Source organism: Schistocerca cancellata, chromosome 12 (assembly GCF_023864275.1).
Source record: "Schistocerca cancellata isolate TAMUIC-IGC-003103 chromosome 12, iqSchCanc2.1, whole genome shotgun sequence".
NCBI classification, from domain to species: Eukaryota; Metazoa; Arthropoda; class Insecta; order Orthoptera; family Acrididae; genus Schistocerca; species Schistocerca cancellata.
The window spans coordinates 44236173-44257770 of NC_064637.1; the positions used below are offsets into that span (position 1 = coordinate 44236173).

The 21598-nt window shown below is 39.5% G+C and overlaps 1 long non-coding RNA gene across 3 annotated transcripts in view; it reads right to left on the bottom strand.

Annotated features, from left to right (window-relative positions):
- Positions 1–21598, bottom strand: part of LOC126109649 (uncharacterized) — a 53741-nt gene that overhangs the window by 18606 nt on the left and 13537 nt on the right. Inside the window, exon 1 of one of the 3 annotated variants that reach the window (XR_007523700.1) lies at positions 8706–8926. The exons of 1 other annotated variant lie outside the window; for it this stretch is intronic. This is a non-coding gene — a long non-coding RNA (uncharacterized LOC126109649). Of the gene's footprint in view, positions 1–4460; positions 4673–8705; positions 8927–21598 lie in introns of those variants that run through there. One more of the 3 variants, XR_007523701.1, reaches the window with a different exon arrangement.

Genomic DNA, 21598 nt, shown 5'->3' on the forward strand with positions numbered 1-21598 from the left:
GGTATAGGCAACCTTCAACTAAGTCTGTGTACAATGAGCTGCTTGGTTTGCATCTGGTGGCCAGTTGCAGCACAGGAGATAAATGCCACACACAGTCTCACCTTAAGGACAATTTAATAAAATTATATAAATCCTCCTACTCTATCGCCATGGTGCAGCAATTGTGATATATTTCTACAGGAAAGAAACTGTCTAGGTTACAAAGTTAACATAGGCTTTGACACATTTTGGTTTTTTGATGAGTCTTCAGAAAATGTATAGGAACTTCGGGTATTATGCGGACATTATATCACAGCAGTCAGCTGTGACCATAAACAAAGGAGAACTTAAGACTACCCAAGGGGAGAGGAGTGGTGTGGGGGTATAAGACCTGGCTCTTTCTCAAAGGGCTGACATCCTATGGCTGCATTCTGTGCTTCCACGAAAGCAGAACTGACATAATGGTCATAGGGGTCGCTGATTGCTTTTGTTGTGGTGAGATGCGTTTAAATCCCTTTATGCACCAGGGTTAGACCCTCCACTCATTTCAGAATAGTAAAAGGAAACCAGCAATCCACAACACAAAATAAATTGGAGTAAAAGCATTTGGTAGTGGCTACTGCGCAATTGTCTGCCAGTATCTTATGCAATCATTGTTCAAAACACTCCCCACCTAAAACTACCATGATATAGTGTTCGCATAATAACACATGCCTTCGCCAACCATTTCTGAATGTTACCCACAATTTCTGTAAGATTTCTGAAGTTGCCTCATAATGTTGAAACGCATCAATGAAGCTCATACTATTTTTGCAGCATAGACTATTTTCTTCTACTAAAATTTTATTAAAAGCTGCAAGAATATTAAAATGATAAGAATCCTGGAATTAGAACTCTAAAAGGCATTCACTTTTATGACATTGAACTGTATATGGTCTGTTTCATATTTGGATTACAAAATGTGCAGCTAATTGATGCTCCGCAATAAAGATCTCTTCAAAATGCCTCATGTTTAGAGAGATGTGTTGTCATTTTCTCGAGACATGACATTCTTGGCTCAGAACTCAAAACAGTTGTTAGATTTGATGAAATAACATCCTCAGGTGGATTAATGAGACACATGTTAAAGAAATATTTTTTATTACCACTGTTTGTCCATCTCTAACTGTAATCTTCTATAATGACTAAAAATTTTCACATCGGAACTTACATTTTTGTGTGTTAGCATGTTTGACAGTACTATGTAACCCAAATGAAGATATTTAACCAGTGTTATAGTGCTGTGATGGAGTAATGAATTTCATATCATTTCCGCGCGCGCGCGCCCACACACACACACACACACACACACACACACACACACACACACACACACACACACACACACAGTCTAACTGTATCCACAGCCTTTCGTCTTTCCCTCTCCTTCCTTCTTTCCTGATGAAGCAACCGTTGGTTGCGAAAGCTTGAATTTTGTGTGGGTGTTTGTGTGTTTTTTATTGTCTCTATCAACATACCAACGCTTTCGTTTGGTAAGTTACAGTATCTTTGTTTTTAGATGTATTTTTCCCACGTGGAATGTTTCACCGGCAATATCGCAGAAAATGACAGGCAGATAGAAACAATACACAATTGAATTTGGCGCCATCCAATCCATGTTCTTGCTCTTATTTCGAGCATTTACTTTAAGGTAAGAGGATGATAAATAATAAGCAGCAAATCATCAAACGCTCGAAACAAAAATCCACTACTGCAATCAATTAACTTTTCTTAATAACAACAACACATTTTTCCTCTGGTAGCAAGGCAACAGCCACATCAGATGTTCCTCTGTTAAGTATAAGAGAAGAATAGCAATCCTCAACAGTTGAGACAAAAGGGTGACTTTCTCAGATGTCAGAAATTCTGGAACAAGCCAGTTGATGGCCATATCTTTTCTGCAGTCTGCTATTCAAACAGGGAGACAACAGTTTGTGTGTCAGCAACTGCAAACTCATTTGAGACTTCGCAAGAACTGTGCCTTATATTAATACAGAAAACTGCAATCAAAAACTGCAATCACTCTCTTATTTGGAACAGTTATTTATTCCACAAACTGGTTTTTGAACCTTTCAAGGCTTATCTTCAGATGGTGCACTGGAGGTGGCATGACTAGCCAGAGCTAGAAGACGACTCTTAGGATCCTAAGCTTATGTTTAGTTCAACTTGCTTTAATTTTTTACAAGTTTCATTTATTTTCAGTGGTATGTCATGAGGAAAACTACACTGCCACCTAGATAATGTCAGCAATGCGATTGGCTGGAAAGGTAGTTCAGTAAGACAGAACCCAAAAAATTATTCTTTTCAAATTTGATTAGTTCGAGTTATTAGATTCATAAAAACTGAAAACTAATCATTTTATTAGTTTTCTTATTCCATTTCATTTCTATACAGAAGAATATTGTACTGCTGAGTGCTGCAGAGATTGCAGAGATTTAAAAAAAAAAAACTACTGACTTGCAGTTTTTCTGAGTCAAGCTCAATTCCAAGTCATCAGGACATTTGATATAATTTTCCACAGATATTGCTTAACAACTGCAGAATATAATGAAAGACGCCACACAATTTCAGTACCAGCAGTACATGGGCCCCACGAAAATGATGCAAAATAGTTTGCTGAAGACATTTCTCTGTAAAAGTGGGCAAAAAAAGGGCCACTTTATGCATTTTTAGAAAAACTGTCAAATCTGCCCTGAATTTGTAACCTACTGGAGAGCAGTAGGTGAACAAAATTAATTTAGTCAAAGACCTGGTAGTGGTAAGTTATTACACGCAAAGTTTCAGGTGTATTCTACAATTACTTCCACAGGTGTAAAAAACTAAACTTCACATTTTTTTGAGCATAATTTTTTTGGACAACTTAGCTTCAAATTACCCATATGCAAACCACTCAGAAAATCTTTTTTATTATTATATTGCTTAAGAGCACCAAAACTGGGTTAACCGAAACATCTGATTCTACCCGTCTGCTTTGATCAATGATGTCACCAATATGGTGGAAATGACTTCACAACAACTCCCATACCGCGATTATGACGTCATAACATAAACATGACAACAAACACAAAAATAGATAAAAAACCATGAAATACACATTCCTCCAAAAATCTAATGAAACTAATGGGATAAGCAAGGGAAACTGGGGGTTTTTTGGGTGGGGACAAACTAAAACTAAACACACCACTAAACAAAACGACAGAAACGATAAAATAAAATGACCACAACCTTCCCAAAATCAACTAAAAACAATACTGACTGGTATCAAACACTTCCCTTGACCTATATAGGTCAGCAGCAACTACCTATACAACACTAAGTCTCAAAACTTTCAGCACCACCACACTTAATCCTACCTCCCCCCGCCACACCCACACACCCTCACACACACACAAAAGAAAAGAAAGAAAAAAAAAACCTAGAAAATCAAAATTAGAATCTAACACTTCCTTTGACCTGTCATCCTTATGAAATCTCCACATATAGCCGTCCCTGATCCAAGACACTGGAACTTTAGTAAGCCTTATTTCTTCACGACACACTGAACACTTCACGACTTCAGCCAACAGGCCGAATAGCTGAAGAAATTTTATTAGAGATAACACATTGTCCCCCATCATTGCCGACAAACGAAAACTGTTGACCTTGTCAGTCATATCCTCAACTACCAAAGACATAAACTAAGCTATTTACCAAAATTCACACACGACAAACAGAAAAAAACTACAATAATGTTGACATAACAAAACCAAAATTACTAACAATGAAAAATATTCTGCTGAAAGCACAGTCACCACTGAAATGCTACCACGCAAATGAACCCCATACGCCACATAACACACTAACAATAAACACACTACCAGGAAGAACCGCTTACCACAACAATATGCCACCTGTAAACATCCCACACAAGCAAACTAAACCAAAAACATCACCTAACACACAACACATAAAAACACCACCAGAGAGCACCACTGATCATATCAAAATGGCACCTACAAACACACCACCCTCACGAACTAAACTCTGTGCCATCGTGACGTCACACACAGCAGCCTTATGTCACTGGTCAAAGGCAACAGGTGGAATCAGACGCTTTGGTTAACCCCCAAAACTTGTACAAGGTAACCCAGTTTTTTATTAAGAAAATATTGTTGGAGGTATGTCTCAAAGTTGCCAAAAAGTAATGGGTGCACTGCTGATAGCTACAGCTTACAGTCAAACAAATGAATATCTCTGCAAATATAATATGGACAAAAATATAACTTTACCAACATTCATTATGAATATACGCAAAAATTCACACAGAATCTGATCATCATGTGGCAACATTTTCCAAAAGTACATCACTTGGCACAGAACAGTTCAGTGGCAAACACTGTAGACTTAGAAATAGGCACACACAGCACTGAGCAATACAGACGAGTGATATCTCTCATGCTTACCTGGTTCTTGTTGGAGGATCAGGTGGCAGCCATTTAGGCATTATACCCATCTCAAACTAAACGAGCCTTTATGTGGGAGGTGTGCATAACCACTACAACAGCTGTGGCTGCTGCAGTCACCATCGCCATCTGTCTCTCACACTCTTCCTTCAGGACTGACACACCATACTTATCGGCAGCAACCAATAGCTGGGAAACTGTGCTTGGCGGCGGGGAAGGGGGGGGGGGGGCTGGAGTGTATAGATGTACGACAGCAGCTGGCGCAGCACCGGGGCCTCCATATTGGGAGTTGTCTGCTGGCTGCTGCTTGCTCTCCAGTGTGTCGTGCTGGAACACAACTTCAGCATCGCCCAGTGCGTCACCAGACACGTGTCACCTACTACCAGCGTCATCACGGTGCGGTCCCCAGCGTCTGACAGGGAGCCCACGTTCACAGATGAAGTCTTCCGAACATCTTCCGTTGGAGGTGATTCTGAAACATGGCATCACTGAACAAGCCTTTGTCCTTATACTACACTGTATACTTGTATGAGCTACTGGCAGAGCTATATCAACAGTTGGTAAACACCGTCAAGAGTATGTTGAAAGCAATTATATGATATCCTTTTTGTGTCAAATTGATGCCACAGGCAAATAGCTGTAAATAACTAATAAATTAAGAATTGCTTATTGTTTCGGTAAATTTCATTTGCATAGGAACCCCCAGAATTTAATTCTGCAGTTATTTACCCATGAAGTAATTCAAAATGGAAATCTAGTAAAATACAAAGCCAGAAGGAACTATAGTAGTACTTTATTCAACAAGTTAGCCTCCTGATTTCTCTATGTAATCAAGAAAACAATGACTTTTACAACTGAAATCTGTATTATTTTGTTCACAATCATTAGTCCCACATCTTGCGGTGCTCGAGTTTGTTCACATAGGATATGAACCATCTGCTACAGAAGCCTGGGGTGTCTATCTAGGAAATGTTGCTTTGGGCTAGTAGGTGTAATAAGACCAACTCACAAAGTACTTTTGACAGAGTCCAACAGCACAACACCCAAACATTTGTAGGATTGTGTGTTAGAGCTGGTCACAGAGAATACGGCTTCCCTTCAACTAACACATGTGCTACCATTTTGTGTTTGATGTCATGCCACCAGTGTTGCAGATGGTATGAATAACTCTGTAATTCTCATTGGTATAAATTCTCAAATACAAGGTCTAATATTGACTAAATTCTCAGCTCCATTTCTTACTCAGTGTCTTGAATACCCATAATGTACGGACAGGCTATTCTTCAAATGAGAAGTTTTAACACTATTCATCAAATGAAAATTGCCTTGGATCAACAAACAGCAATTTTAGGTAGATTCATGTTGAAAGAGGAATTTCAAGTAACTGAAAAATTTGATAAACAAAAAAGCCTTGGTAATAGACAATACTCCTGCCAAACTTCTCAAAGTGGGAGGAATGGAAATTGAAGATCAGAGTAAGATTGTATGTGTAACATACATGAATAGGTTTCAACCACCTACAGGTTTTTTTAAAAAAGCTTATAGTGCCTACTTATAAAAAAAAAAAAAAAAATCTTAAAATGTGAACCTTATCGAACACTTGCACTAGTTGTGAAACCATCACAAAATAATAACCTCCACTGTCTACTGATAGAGGAGGGATGTCAGCTTCAAAATCAGTAACAGACGAATGTATGGAAAGAAATTTAACGTCACAGCTTTCGTAGAAATTCAGAAACTTTTTGACAATATAAAATGCAAAATAAAGTTAGAGGTACTGAAGAAAGTAGGAATAAAGCATAGAGACCCTTAAGTTAGACGGAAGCTTCATAAAAATGAGACTGATGTTACTGGTGGGTGCTCAACACAGATACATGAACATATTCAGAAAGGAGCCCACGTAGACTGTGCTTACCAGTAACTATTTTGATCTATAAAGAGAGGAAGCTCAAAGTGAGAGAACAGAAGCAGGTACAATAATATGGAAGAAAAGATAAGATATGCACACGACAGACTTTCTACCTGAAAGTGAACCATATCTCGAATCCATGTTAAATAAGTGGTTAGTTATGGGAAAAGATTATAACTTGAAAAGAAAGGAGTCGAGGTGTTGATTTGTGACAAAATATTTGAAACCAGAATGAGTAGGGACACACATGTGGAAAGCTACTGCAACGAAGTTGACTTATTTACTTATTTAGAAAGCAACACCACTGGAGGTAGAAGCAAAGACAAAATAAGAACAAGAACTGCTAAAAAAAAAGCAGCCTTCAATGAAAGGACAATGTTAACCTCCAAAACTAACAGCTAGCAAGTCACAAAAAATATTCCAAAAGCAGGTGTGTTTCATTGTAGGAGCACGAGACCTAGATCCTGGGGACAGAAGAAAGGAAAAGACTGAATTGTTTTAAAGGGCAGTGTTACAAGCTAGGTCTTAATATCAAATGTAATGACAAGGTGACATAAAACAATCCTTAAATCAGCGGGGAAGGCATTTATGGTCCATTGTGAATCAGTTCAGATTTTCAGTCATCCAAGGTGACATGAGAGGCTTCTATCAATAGAAATGGACGAGAGGAAGACAACAGCCAAAGTTAAAGGATCAAACTATTTTACTTCATCATTACCAGAAACTAAAATTTCTCCGCATATGTGATTTCAACCTTTCACAGCTGATATGATGTTTACGTGCACTCTCCTACATCAGAATCCAGACAGTGCTCACAGTTTTTGAGTGACAGTGAACAGGAACGTACTCTACTGCTCCAAGATTTGAGGCTCACCAACACTTCCCTTGACCTATATAGCTCAAAAACATCTCCCGATACCAGAACACCAACAGCCACAACCACAGATTGTAATAAAACACTTCCCCCTCGACCCCAACACATACACTAAAAACAAAAAAATTAAAACTTACTACAAAAAAGGTCCGGTGCCACAAACTAGGTTGGCCGGCGTTGTATACAACACTGTTATATACAACACTAAGTCTCAAAACTTTCACCACTACCACACTTAATCCCCCCCCCCCCCTCCACGCACACACACACAAAAGAAAAGAAAAAAAACCTTGAAAATCAAAATTAGAATCAAACACTTCTCTTGACCTGACATTCTTATGACATCTTCACATATAGCTGTCCCTGATCCAAGACACCGGAACTTTAGTAAAGCCTCATTTCTTCAAGACACACTGAACACTTCACCACTCCAGCCAACAGACCGAATAGCTGAAGAAATTTTATTAGAGAAAACGCATTCTCCCCCATCATCGCCGACAATCGAAAACTGTTGGCCTTGTCAGTCATATCCATACCTACCAAAGACATATACAAAGCGATTTACCAAAATTCACACGACGAACAGAAAAAAACTACAATAACGTCAACATAACAAAGCCAAAATTGTTGACACTGAAAAATATTCTGCTGAAAGCACAGTCAGCACTGAAATGCCACCACGCAAATGAACCCCATACACCACATAACACGCTAACCATAAACACACCACCAAGGAGAACCACCACTGAAATGCCACCACGCAAATGAACCCCATACACCACATAACACGCTAACCATAAACACACCACCAAGGAGAACCACCACTGAAATGCCACCACGCAAATGAACCCCATACACCACATAACAAGCTAACCATAAACACACCACCAAGGAGAACCACCGACCACAACAATACGCCACCTATAAACACGCTACACGCAAACTAAACCACAAACATCACCTAACACACAACACATAAAAACACCACCAGAGAGCACTGCCAATCATATCAAAATGACACCCACAAACAGGCCACTCTCACAAACTAAACTCTGTGCCACCATGACGTCACACACCACAACAACCTTATGTCACGAGTCAAAGCCGAGGGGTGGAATCGGATGCTTTGGTTAACCCCCAAAACTTGCACAAGGTAACTTGGTTTTTTATTAAGAAAATATTGCTGGAGGTATGACTCAAAGTTGCCAAAAACTGCTGATAGCTACAGCATACAGTCAAACAAATGAATATCTCTGCAAATATAATATGGACAAAAGTAAAACTCTACCAACATTCATTGTGAACGTATGCAAAAATTCACACAGAATCTGATCATCATGTGGCAACATTTTCCAAAAGTACATCACTTGGCACAGAACAGTTCAGAGGCAAACACTGTAGACTTAGAAATAGACACACATATCACTGAGCAATACAGACGAGTGATATGTCTCGTGCTTACCTGGTTCTTGTTGGAGGATCAGATGGCAGCCATTTAGGCATTATACCCATCTCAAACTAAACGGGCCTTTATGTGGGAGGAGTGCATAACCACTACAACATCTGTCGCTGCTGCAGTCACCATCGCTATCTGTCTCTCACACTCTTCCTTCAGGACTGACACAACATACTTATCGGCAGCAACCAATAGCTGGGAAACTGAGCTTGGCGGCGGGGAAGGGGGGGGGGGGGGGGCTGGAGTGTGTAGATGTAAGACAGCAGCTGGTGCAGCACCGGGCCCTCCACATCGGGAGTTGTCAGCTGGCTGCTGCTTGCCTCTCCAGTCTCTCCAGTGCATCAAGCTGGAACACAACTGCAGCATCGCCCAGTGCGCCACCAGACACGTGTCACCTACTACCAACGTCGTCACGGTGCTGTCCCCAGTGTCTGACGGGGAGCCAACGTTCACAGATGAAGTCTTCCGAACACCTTCCATTGGAGATGATTCTGAAACATGGCATCACTGAACAAGCCTTTGTCCTTACACTACACTGTATACTTGTATGAGCTACTGGCAGAGCTAGGCCTATATCAACCGTTGGCAAATGCCGTCAAGATTATGTCTGTACTGGAGTACAACTTAAACTGGTGTACACATATTGAGATCCTATCAAATGAACTAAGCAGCTTTGCATTTGCAATGCAAATACTAACAAACTCTATTGACATGAGTACACGAAAAATAGCACATCATAGTTATTTTGAATCTGTCATTAGATATGGTATCATTTTTTGGGGAAATTCAAGTAGTGTATCTCGAATACTGAAACTGCAAAAGAAAATTATAAGATACATGTGTAGTGCACAACAAACAGAATCTTGTCGCCCATTATTTCGGATCCTGCAAATCCTAACAGTTCCCTCCATATACATTTATGAAATTATAGTCTTTGTACACAGCAGACAAAAATTATTTGAGGAAAATCATTTTAACCACACAAACAACACAAGAAATAAAAATAATTTTGTTACCCACACACCATTTGAAATTATATGCACCAACTCCACAGTATATGGGGATGACAATATATAACAAGCTAATGGAAAAAAGTATATTTAATATGAAGCCAGAGAGTCTAAAAATAAGGCTACAGCAGATTCTGTGGAATAAATGCTACTATTCAGTAGAAGAATTCATAGAGGATGACATGATAATTTGAGCAAGGGATAATTAATTGTTGGTCTTTTATTGTATGTGTAACAAAACTATATTATTATTATTATGATACCATTTGTTACAATCAGCTGTTGTAATTAATTGTTAGTTTTTTATTGTATGTGTATTTTTTATATTGTATTACTGTTAAGGTACCTTTTGTTAAAATCAGGTGTTGTATGTATATGGTAAAACTTTACCAAAATTTTGCCGCGTTTCCTGTACCTAAATCAAATGATTTAGATTATGTATGTTATGAGACTAATAAACCACAATTCACAGCTTCAGACTCTGAATGTGGCTCTCCAGCAGGGATACGACTTCCTCAAATCCTGCCCTGAAATGAGATCCATCCTTCATGAAATCCTCCCCACTCCACCAAGAGTGTCTTTCCGCCATCCATCTAACCTTCGTAACCTCTGAGTTCATCCCTATGAAATCCCCAAACCACCTTCCCTACCCTCTGGCTCCTACCCCTGTAACCGCCCCCCTGTGTAAAACCTGTCCCATGCACCCTCCCACCACCACCTACTCCAGTCCTGTAACCCGGAAGGTGTACACGATCAAAGGCAGAGCCACGTGTGAAAGCACCCACTTGATTTACCAACTGACCTGCCCACACTGTGAAGCTTTCTATGTGGGAATGACCAGCAGCAAACTGTCCATTCGCATGAATGGACACAGGCAGACAGTGTTTGTTGGTAATGAGGATCACCCTGTGGCTAAACATGCCTCTGTGCACGGCCAGCACATCTTGGCACAGTGTTACACCGTCCGGGTTATCTGGATACTTCCCACTAACACCAACCTGTCAGAACTCCGGAGATGGGAACTTGCCCTTCAGTATATCCTCTCTTCTCGTTATCCGCCAGGCCCCAATCTCCGTTAATTTCTAATTTCAGTTTGCCGCCACTCATACCTCACCTGTCTTTCAACAACATCTTTGCCTCTGTACTTCTGCCTCGACTGACATCTCTGCCGAAACTCTTTGCCTTTACAAATGTCTGCTTGTGTCTGTGTATGTGCAGTTGGATATGGGTGTGTGTACGAGTGTATACCTGTCCTTTTTTCTCCCCTCAGGTAAGTCTTTCTGCTCCCGGGATTGGAATGACTCCTTACCCTCTCCCTTAAAACCCACATCCTTTCGTCTTTACCTCTTTCCCGACGAAGCAACCGTTGGTTGCGAAAGCTTGAATTTTGTGTGTATGTTTGTTTTTGTTTGTGTGTCTATCGACCTACCAGCACTTTCGTTTGGTAAGTCACATCATCTTTGTTTTTAGATGGATTTTTCCCACGTGGAATGTTTCCCTCTATTATATTCATATCAATAATATGGTATCCTTGACGTGTCAAATTGATGTCACAGGCAAATAGCTGTAAATATCTGATAAATTAAGAGTTGCTTATTGTGAGACGTTAACTATTCCCGGCGAACTGAATGTCCTAATAACTTGCGGATTTGCTGCCGGGTGACGTCGTCGACCACCACCAATATTTCGACAGGAGCACATCTTGCCATTCTCAAGGCACAAATGCAAGGAGGAAGAAATAAGCAAGGGAATTTAATACCTCAGTTCACAGAGGAGAAACAATGAAGATGCCACACACAGAACAAGTTTCAACACAAACAAAGATAACCAACATCAGAAATATCGATAGTGACTATTACCCAACAGGTGACGTAGCAGAGAGTGACAGAATTACTGCTACCTCGCCTGTGGATTAATATTTACTATCGATATTTCTGATGTTGGTTATCTTTGTTTGTGTTGACACTTGTTCTGTGTGTGGTATCTTCCCTGCTTCTCATCTGTGAATAGAGGTATTAAATTCCCTTGCACATTTCTTCCTCCTTGCATTTGTGCCTTCAGAATGGCAGGGTGTGTTCCTGTCAAACTATCGGCAGTAAGTCGACGACGTCACCCGGCAGCAAACCCGTAAGTTATTTGAAGAATTGCTTATTGTTTCGGTAAATTTCATTTGCATAGCAACCCCCAGAATTTAATTCTGCAGTTATTTACCCATGAAGTCATTCAAAATGGAAATCTAGTAAAATACAAAGCCAGAAGGAATTATAGTAGTACTTTATTCAACAAGTTAGCCTCCTGATTTCTCTATGTAATCAAGAAAACAATGACTTTTACAACTGAAATCTGTATTATTTTGTTCACAATCATTAGTCTCACATCTTGCGGTGCTCGAGTTTGTTCACATAGGATATGAACCATCTGCTACAGAAGCCTGGGGTGTCTATCTAGGAAATGTTGCTTTGGGCTAGTAGGTGTAATAAGACTTCAACTCACAAAGTACTTTTGACAGAGTCCAACAGCACAACACCCAAACATTTGTAGGATTGTGTGTTAGAGCTGGTCACAGAGAATACGGCTTCCCTTCAACTAACACATGTGCTACCATTTTGTGTTTGATGTCATGCCACCAGTGTTGCAGATGGTATGAATAACTCTGTAATTCTCATTGGTATAAATTCTCAAATACAAGGTCTAATATTGACTAAATTCTCAACTCCATTTCTTACTCAGTGTCTTGAATACCCACAATGTACGGACAGGCTATTCTTAAAATGAGAATTTTTACACTATTCAGCAACTGAAAATTGCCTTGGATTGACCAGTGGCAATTTTAGGTACAAAACTTCCTGGCAGATTAAAAGTCCGAGTCTCGGTCGGGCACACAGTTTTAATCTGCCAGGAAGTTTCATATCAGCGCACACTCCGCTGCAGAGGGAAAATCTCATTCTGGAATTTTAGGTACATTCACGTTGAAAGAGGAATTTCAAGTAACTGAAAAATCTGATAATCAAAAAAGCATTGGTAATAGACAATATTCCTGCCAAACTTCTCAAAATGGGAGGAATGGAAATTGAAGACCAGAGTAAGATTGTATGTGTAACATACGTGAAAAGGTTTCAATAACCTACAGGTTCTGAAAAAAGCTTATAATGCCCATTTATAAAAAAAAAAGGAATGTCTTAAAATGTGAACAATATGGAACAATTGCATTAGTTGTGAAACCATCACAAAATAATAACCTCCACTGTCTGCTGATTGAGGAGGGATGTCAGCTTCAAAATTAGTAACAGACGAACGTATGGAAAGAAATTTAATGCCACAGCTTTCATAGACAATATGAAATGCAAAATAAAGTAGAGATACTGAAGAAAGTAGGAACGAAGCACAGATACCCTTAAGTTAGATGGAAGCTTCATGAAAATGAGACTGATGTTACTGGTGGGTGCTCAACACAGATACATGAACATATTCAGAAAGGAGCCCACCTAGAATGTGCTTACTAGTAGCTGTTTTGATCTATAAAGATAGGAAGCTCAAAGTGAGAGAACAGAAGCAGGTATAATACTATAGAAGAAAGGATAAGACATGCTCATGAGCAATACCTCGAATCCATGTTAAATAAGTGGTTAGTTATGGGGAAAGATTATAACTTGAAAAGAAAGGAGTCTAGGTGGTGATCTGTGACAAAATATTTGAAACCAGTGTGAGTAAGGACACACATGTGGAAAGCTACTGCAACGAAGTTGACTTATTTACTTATTTAGAAAGCAACACCACTGGAGGTAGAAGCAAAGACAAAATAAGAACAAGAACTGCTAAAAAAAGCAGCCTTCAATGAAAGGACAATGTTAACCTCCAACACTAACAGCTAGCAAGTCACAAAAAATATTCCAAAAGCAGATGTTTTGAGTGTTTCATTGTATGAGCACGAGACCTAGATCCTGGGGACAGAGGAAACGAAAAGACTGAATTGTTTTAAAGGGCAGTGTTACAAGATCGGTCTCAATATCAAATGTAATGACAAGGTGACATAAAACAATCCTTAAATCAGCAGGGAAGGCATTTATGGTCCATTGTGAATCAGTTCAGATTGTCAGTCGTCCAAGGTGACATGAGAGGCTTCTATCAATTGAAATGGACCAGAGGAAGACAACAGCCAAAGTTAAAGGCTCAAACTATTTTATTTCATCATTACCAGAAAATAAAATTTCTCCGCATATGTGATTTCAACCTTTCACAGCTGATATGATGTTTACGTGCACTCTCCTACACCAACACTTCCCTTGACCTATATAGCTCAAAAACATCTCCCGATACCAGAACACCAACAGCCACAACCACACATTGTAATAAAACACGTCCCCCTCGACCCCAACACATACACTAAAAACAAAAAAATTAAAACTTACTACAAAAAAGGTCTGGTGCCACAAACTAGGTTGGCCGGCGCACTGCCCTCCAATAATAAATTGGTGATCCCTTGATGCCTCAGAATATGTCCTACCAACCGATCCCTTCTTCTAGTCAAGTTGTGCCACAAATTTCTCTTCTTCCCAATTCTATTCAATAGTTCCTCATTAGTTATGTGATCTACCAATCTAATCTTCAGCGTTCTTCTGTAGCACCACATTTCGAAAGCTTCTATTCCCTTTTTGTCTAAACTATTTATCGTCCACGTTTCACTTCCATACATGGATACACTCCATACAAATACTTTCAGAAACAACTTCCTGATACTTAAATCTATACTCGATGTTAACAAATTTCTCTTCTTCAGAAACACTTTCCTTGCCATTGCCAGTCTACATTTGATATCCTCTCTACTTCGACCATCATCAGTTATTTTGCTCCCCAAATAGCAGAACTCCTTTACTACTTTAAGCGCCTCATTTCCTAATCTAATTCCCACAGCATCACCCGATTTAATTCGACTACTTTCCATTATCCTCGTTTCGCTTTTGTTGATGTTCGTCTTATATCCTCCTTTCAAGACACTGTCCATTCTGTTCAACTGCTCTTGCAAGTCCTTTGCTGTATCTGATAGAATTATAATGTCATCGGCAAACCTCAAAGTTTTAATTTCTTCTCCATTGATTTTAACTCCTACTCCAAATTTTTCTTTTGTTTCCTTTACTGCTTGCTCATTCCAAACGGTATAAAAAATTAACAATGTTATCTGTTAAGCCAAGTAACTATATAATTGGCAGTTTATACTCTACCTCAGGAGTAAATATAACACTGTGTGGAGAGTTACAATGACAAAACACAGTGTGATGCCTTTCTTTAATTTAACAAAGAATGCTGATCTTTACATTAATCACGTAAACACCAACTAAGAAATAACGTCAAGCCTAGAGGAATACCAGATTAGTGGTCAAACATGTCTGGTAATTGAAAAATGTTTCATGGAAGGCATATTTGGAAAATTCTGCTAAAGCTTTCAATATATCTGAAATAAAACATTTTATTCACCACTACTGACCAAATTTGCCTGCTTAGTCATATTCAAGTGAACATTTACATATGTCCATACATATATAGCAGTAACACACCTTACATTATGTCATAAAAGACAGAGAACATCAGATTACTCGATAAGCACTGGAATTTCATACATCATTCTTAAGTGCATAATTCACCTTAAAGTGCACATTCGGGCATCCAGATTCACAATGAAGTAGGGCCCACATGGTATTAAGCTTCTCAGTGTAATTTTTGGGATGCCAATTTTCTTGGAGTACCAACATGTATTATCGAATATTTGGTTCTTTATTATGGCAGAAGATGAAAATGTGCAATTGTAATTCAGTAAACCATTGAAACTAGCCAATAGCGCGCAATTAAACACTTTGTTTGAAATAAACTGGCTGCCTCTGCGGAACAGATCAATGAAAGCCACATTTCTGTAGCAAATCAACAAGAATAACTTCATTGTTCTGCACAATGCCAATCAGACGGAAATAAAATAAAACCAGAAAACTGAAACTAGTGTTTGGTTCATATTTGATGTGGGAGCTGTAAATGCCTCACATGGAGACTGCCACTACGACTCCAACTGCTTTGAACATGCACAAATCTTGCAGCTGGGCACGTTAGAAAATCTTTTTCAGCTGCTAACAGTCACACTTCATATGGCCAGAAGTGAAAACACTGCTTATGCATGACTTCAGCTCTGTGCATGCACGTGAGAGCCTGTGGCAACTGATGAAATGAAACTGTTGTAAACAATTGTGTTGTCATGCTCATCAAAAGCAGTTTGTTGTTAAGTATTGCATAAATTTTATCATAAAGCCTTTCACACATTTTGCTGTCAGCAGACAGCTTTTGTGTGCCCTCTGTTTTGTGGCAAATGGCACATTTTCTTTGCAATTTATGTTTCATTTTTGTGATTTGCCCTCATTTATGGTTTACTGCAGCAGTATTATTCTGGATTACGGGACTAAAGTAAAATTCTTTGTTAGAGTATCAATTCTTGCCAGTCAAAACCACAAAAATTTAACTGAAACGTAAAACAATGAAAAGTTGTCCCAGTTGAAAAAATTCCTGGTTTTTTCTTGGTTTTCATAGGCATATACAACCTTATGACCTTACAAAGCACTTTATATTTGTATGGGTTATAGGCAGACCTGTATCAAACAAGTTTGTAAATGCTCCCTACAATATGTCAATTGCAACAATATGATATCCATGATGTGTCACATTGAGGTCACATGTAAATAACTGCAAATATTTAATAATACTATTTAAGGAATTGCTTATTTGTTTCAGTACATTTCATTTGCATAACAACTCGCAGAATGGTTTGAGAGCCTATTTCCTTAACTCCTTCCTGCAGTAGCTGCTCAAGAAATCATTCAAAATGGAGATCTACGCAATACTAAAAGGCCAGAAGGAGCTATAGTAGTATTTTATTCAAGAGTCATCCTCCCTATTTCTCTAGTTATTTACTAAATGATATTTTACAACTGAAATCTTCGTTATTCTGCTCTACCTCTAGTCCTGCATGTTAAATTGTCAATTACAAGGTCTAATACTCACTGAATAAATTCTCAGCTCTGTTTCATACTTAGTGCCTTGAATATCTACATTCAATAATCAAGGTGATTCTTTAATGATATATATTTTAACACTATTAACCTATTACAGATTACTTTGTATCAACCAACAACAATTGTTGGTGCACTCAGTTTAGAAAACTGAATTTCAGTTTCAACTGCCCACAACAGATTTCAAAGAAACCTTATAATGCCTATTCATAAAAAGAATATCTTAAAATGCAAACATTACCAAATGCTCACACTACTTGCCAATTATAAAATAATAGAAGTACATTGTCTTCTGGTAGGCACAGAACGTGCTTTAAAATGAATTTAACAACATGCCGGCTTTCATAGAAACTCCAACTTTTTGATAATGTGAAATGGCAAAACAGAGTTTGAGATACTAAAGAAAGTAGGCATAAAGCACAGAGATCACTGAAGCACCATGATAATGAGATAGATGTTTCTAGTGGGTGTTACACTGACACACAGGATCATATTCACATTCAGAAATCTGTCTAGTGGGAATTTGTTCATTAACAATTGTTCTTAATCAATATAAAGAGGAATCTCTTAAAACAGGAAGAGAACAGAGACAGTTATAGTAATATATGAGAAAAGAACAGATATGCTGATGACACAAAATATGAAAATAAGGATGTGTAAATCAAAAGTGATGATCTGCAAGGTAAGACTACATAACAATGTTCGAGTACATTTACGTGAAAAGCTTTTGGAACAATTCGACTCATTTACTTATTTGCGAAGCAAGATCACTAGAGGTAGAAAAAACAAAGAAGAAATAATGAGCTGCTCAACAACAAATCAGAAAAAAATATTCCAAAACTATATGCTTTCAGTGTTGCACTGTCTGGGGGTGAGACCTGGATTCCGGGGACTGAGAAAAAGAAAAGACTGAATTCTTTTGAAAGGTAGTTGTTGTGTACATAGTTCCGCGTAGTCAGCGCGTACACAACTCTCCCACTAGACTGCGCCCGCTAATCACAACAGCGTAGACGCAGCGCTCGTCCGTCTCCACACTACGAGACGGCGCTGCCATAAAGACGGACCAAATTCTGCTACCGTCGATCCGCGTATTAATATGTAATGCAGCCAATGAGATTGCTGCTAATGTAGAACCTTTTCTCCTCGCGGATGACACTTGCGCAGTGATACCTGAATGCTCGAGGTATTATAACGAGTGTACAGACCTCCAATTAGTCAGTCTGCATTAGTCTATAGTCAAGTTTCAGTCTGCGCCTAATAAGATTATCGTAGTCCTGTACATAGCCACGAAGAGAAATGTATAGACACTTTGTCAAGTATCAGAGATATGTGAGAATAAGATTAACGTGCCAAGACCAAAGGAACTTCAGACTGTCAATTGTAAACAGCATCCAGAATCAAGTTACGTAATGTCTATGATTTTTATTATTTTAATAAAGGTGTGTGAAAATTAATCAAGTTCTGTTTAAAGTTGGTCACCGTCAATCTGCTACTCTAAGTGTGCAAGTGGCATTTCTATCGTCTGACCTAATGGCAGAAGATAAACACGCCACGATAAGACCACGAGACATATTGCTGACACTCGCCTACTTCGTTAGAGCGACAAGTCAAACAATCTGATGGTGTGTGTACCGACGGTCTTACAGTACGCACACCACAGTAGTGTACCAACGACACCCTGAAAATCAAATGGTCTGATCAGATAAATGACAAAATCCTCAAGAGGGTGCGGGAGTAGTTTATGGTATGTTACGGTGAAAGAGTTCAGATTATTAGTTATTGAACGGACGTATCAATGGGAAAAGGACCACAGGAAGACCACATGGATCAAACTACAAAAGATGACTTACTCCAAAACGGAAATGGAGGAAGAGGAGGCAGAAAAACATCACACACACTAATTGGCAAGTAAGTAACAGGTATTGCAATATTTAACCTCTAAATTCCCTGTACCAGATCTAATGCATAATCTCAATTTTTCAGCCACGGTAAGTTAACACTGGCATTCAGTGTATCTATAGCAGCCACAATGTGCTTTATCATAGGCCACACCGCCTCTCTAATGCTCTCCTCCTTACTGCATCATTACCTGTGAATAATGTGATTTCAACTTTTCACAGCTGATACGATGTTCGTGTGCACAGTCTTCCATCAGAAGCCAGGCTCAGTGCTGATAGTTTTGTGGGGGCAGGGAAGAGGCACGTACTGGCTGCTCCACGATCTAACAATCACCTACCAGAAACTTGCACAGCAAATAGACCACAGTACATGGCAAAAAATATACAAATATGCTCAACTCTTGGAACAATCTCTTAATGATATTTATTGTGTCATGAGAGTACTTACAGAATATCTGCAGAACTATTCCCTGTCTCACAACATAGCAGACTCACAAGATGTAATTAACAACTCCTTACCCCACCTCAAACAAATACATCCTATCATTCCACGTAGCCTGGTTTCTCGCTCTCTCCTGTCACTTTGCAGTAGGATGTTTCACTTCATTTGTATGTATAACTAACTACGATATTACTCTGTTACAATTCTCAACAACTATAAATCAGACATATGTCAAAACAAGCAGTAAATTGCAAAAAATATTTTCAGTATTGTGGACATGGAAGAGGATGCAGATGAAGATGAAATGGGAGATACGATACTGCGTGAAGAGTTTGACAGAGCACTGAAAGACCTGAGTCGAAACAAGCTCCCCGGAGTAGACAACATTCCATTAAAACTACTGACGGCCTTGGGAGAGTCAGTCCAGACAAAACTCTACCATCTGGTGAGCAAGATGTATGAGACAGGCGAAATACCCTCAGACTTCAAGAAGAATATAATAATTCCAATCCCAAAGAAAGCAGGTGTTGGCAGATGTGAAAATTACCGAACTGTGAATTTAATAAGTTACAGCTTAAAAATACTAACGTGAATTCTTTACAGACGAATGGAAAAACTGCTAAAAGCCAACCTTGGGGAAGATCAATTTGGATTCTGTAGAAATGTTGGAACACGTGAGGCAATACTGACCTTACGACTTATCTTAGAAGAAAGATTAAGGAAAGGCAAACCTACGTTTCTAGTATTTGTAGAGTTAGAGAAAGCTTTCGACAATGTTGACTGGAATACTCTCTTTCAAATTCTAAAGGTGGCAAGGGTAAAATACAGGGAGCGAAAGGCTATTTACAATTTGTACAGAAACCAGATGTCAGTTATAAGAGTCGAGGGGCATGAAAGGAAAGCAGTGGTTGGGAAGGGAGTGAGACAGGGTTGTAGCCTCTCCCCGATGTTATTCAATCTGTATATTGAGCAAGCAGTAAAAGAAACAAAAGAAAAATTTGGAGTAGGTATTAAAATCCATGGAGAAGAAATAAAAACTTTGAGGTTCGCCGATGACATTGTAATTCTGTCAGAGACAGCAAAGGACTTGGAAGAGCAGTTGAACGGAATGGACAGTGTCTTGAAAGGAGGGTATAAGATGAACATCAACAAAAGCAAAATGAGGATAATGGAATGTTGTAGTCAAATTAAGTCGGGTGATGCTGCGGGAATTAGATTAGGAAATGAGATACTTAAAGTTGTAAAGGAGTTTTGCTATTTGGGGAGCAAAATAACTGATGACGGTCGAAGTAGAGAGGATACAAAATATAGACTGGCAATGTCAGGAAAGCGTTTCTGAAGAAGAGAAATTTGTTAACATCGAGTATAGATTTAAGTGCCAGGAAGTCGTTTCTGAAAGTATTTGTATGGAGTGTAGCCATGTATGGAAGTGAAATGTGGACGATAAATAGTTTAGACAAGAGAATAGAAGCTTTCGAAATGTGGTGCTACAGAAAAATGCTGAAGATTAGATGGGTAGATCACATAACTAATGAGGAGGTATTGAATAGAATTGAGGAGAAGAGGAGTTTGTGGCTCAACTTGACTAGAAGAAGGGACCGGTTGGTAGGACATGTTCTGAGGCATCAAGGGAGCACAAATTTAGTTTTGGAGGGCAGCGTGGAGGGTAAAAATTTTAGAGGGAGACCAAGAGATGAATACACTAAGCAGATTCAGAAGTATGTAGGTTGCAGTAGGTACTGGGAGATGATGAAGCTTGCACAGGATACAGTAGTGTCGAGAGCTGCATCAAACCAGTCTCAGGACTGAAGACCACAACAACAATATTTTCAGTTACTCTGTGTTATGTTGAGTATGTAAGAATGTAAAAAAAAATATTAACTGTCACTTCTCTAAGCAATTTTTTAATTTATATCATCAATAAATGTAAAAGGAAATGATATGAAATTCATTACCCCATCACAGCACTATAACACTGGTTAAATACACTCCTGGAAATGGAAAAAAGAACACATTGACACCGGTGTGTCAGACCCACCATACTTGCTCCGGACACTGCGACAGGGCTGTACAAGCAATGATCACACGCATGGCACAGCGGACACACCAGGAACCGCGGTGTTGCCGTCGAATGGCGCTAGCTGCGCAGCATTTGTGCACCACCGCCGTCAGTGTCAGCCAGTTTGCCGTGGCATACGGAGCTCCATCGCAGTCTTTAACACTGGTAGCATGCCGCGACAGCGTGGACGTGAACCGTATGTGCAGTTGACGGACTTTGAGCGAGGGCGTATAGTGGGCATGCGGGAGGCCGGGTGGACGTACCGCCGAATAGATCAACACGTGGGGCGTGAGGTCTCCACAGTACATCGATGTTGTCGCCAGTGGTCGGCGGAAGGTGCACGTGCCCGTCGAGGGGGGACCGGACCGCAGCGACGCACGGATGCACGCCAAGACCGTAGGATCCTACGCAGTGCCGTAGGGGACCGCACCGCCACTTCCCAGC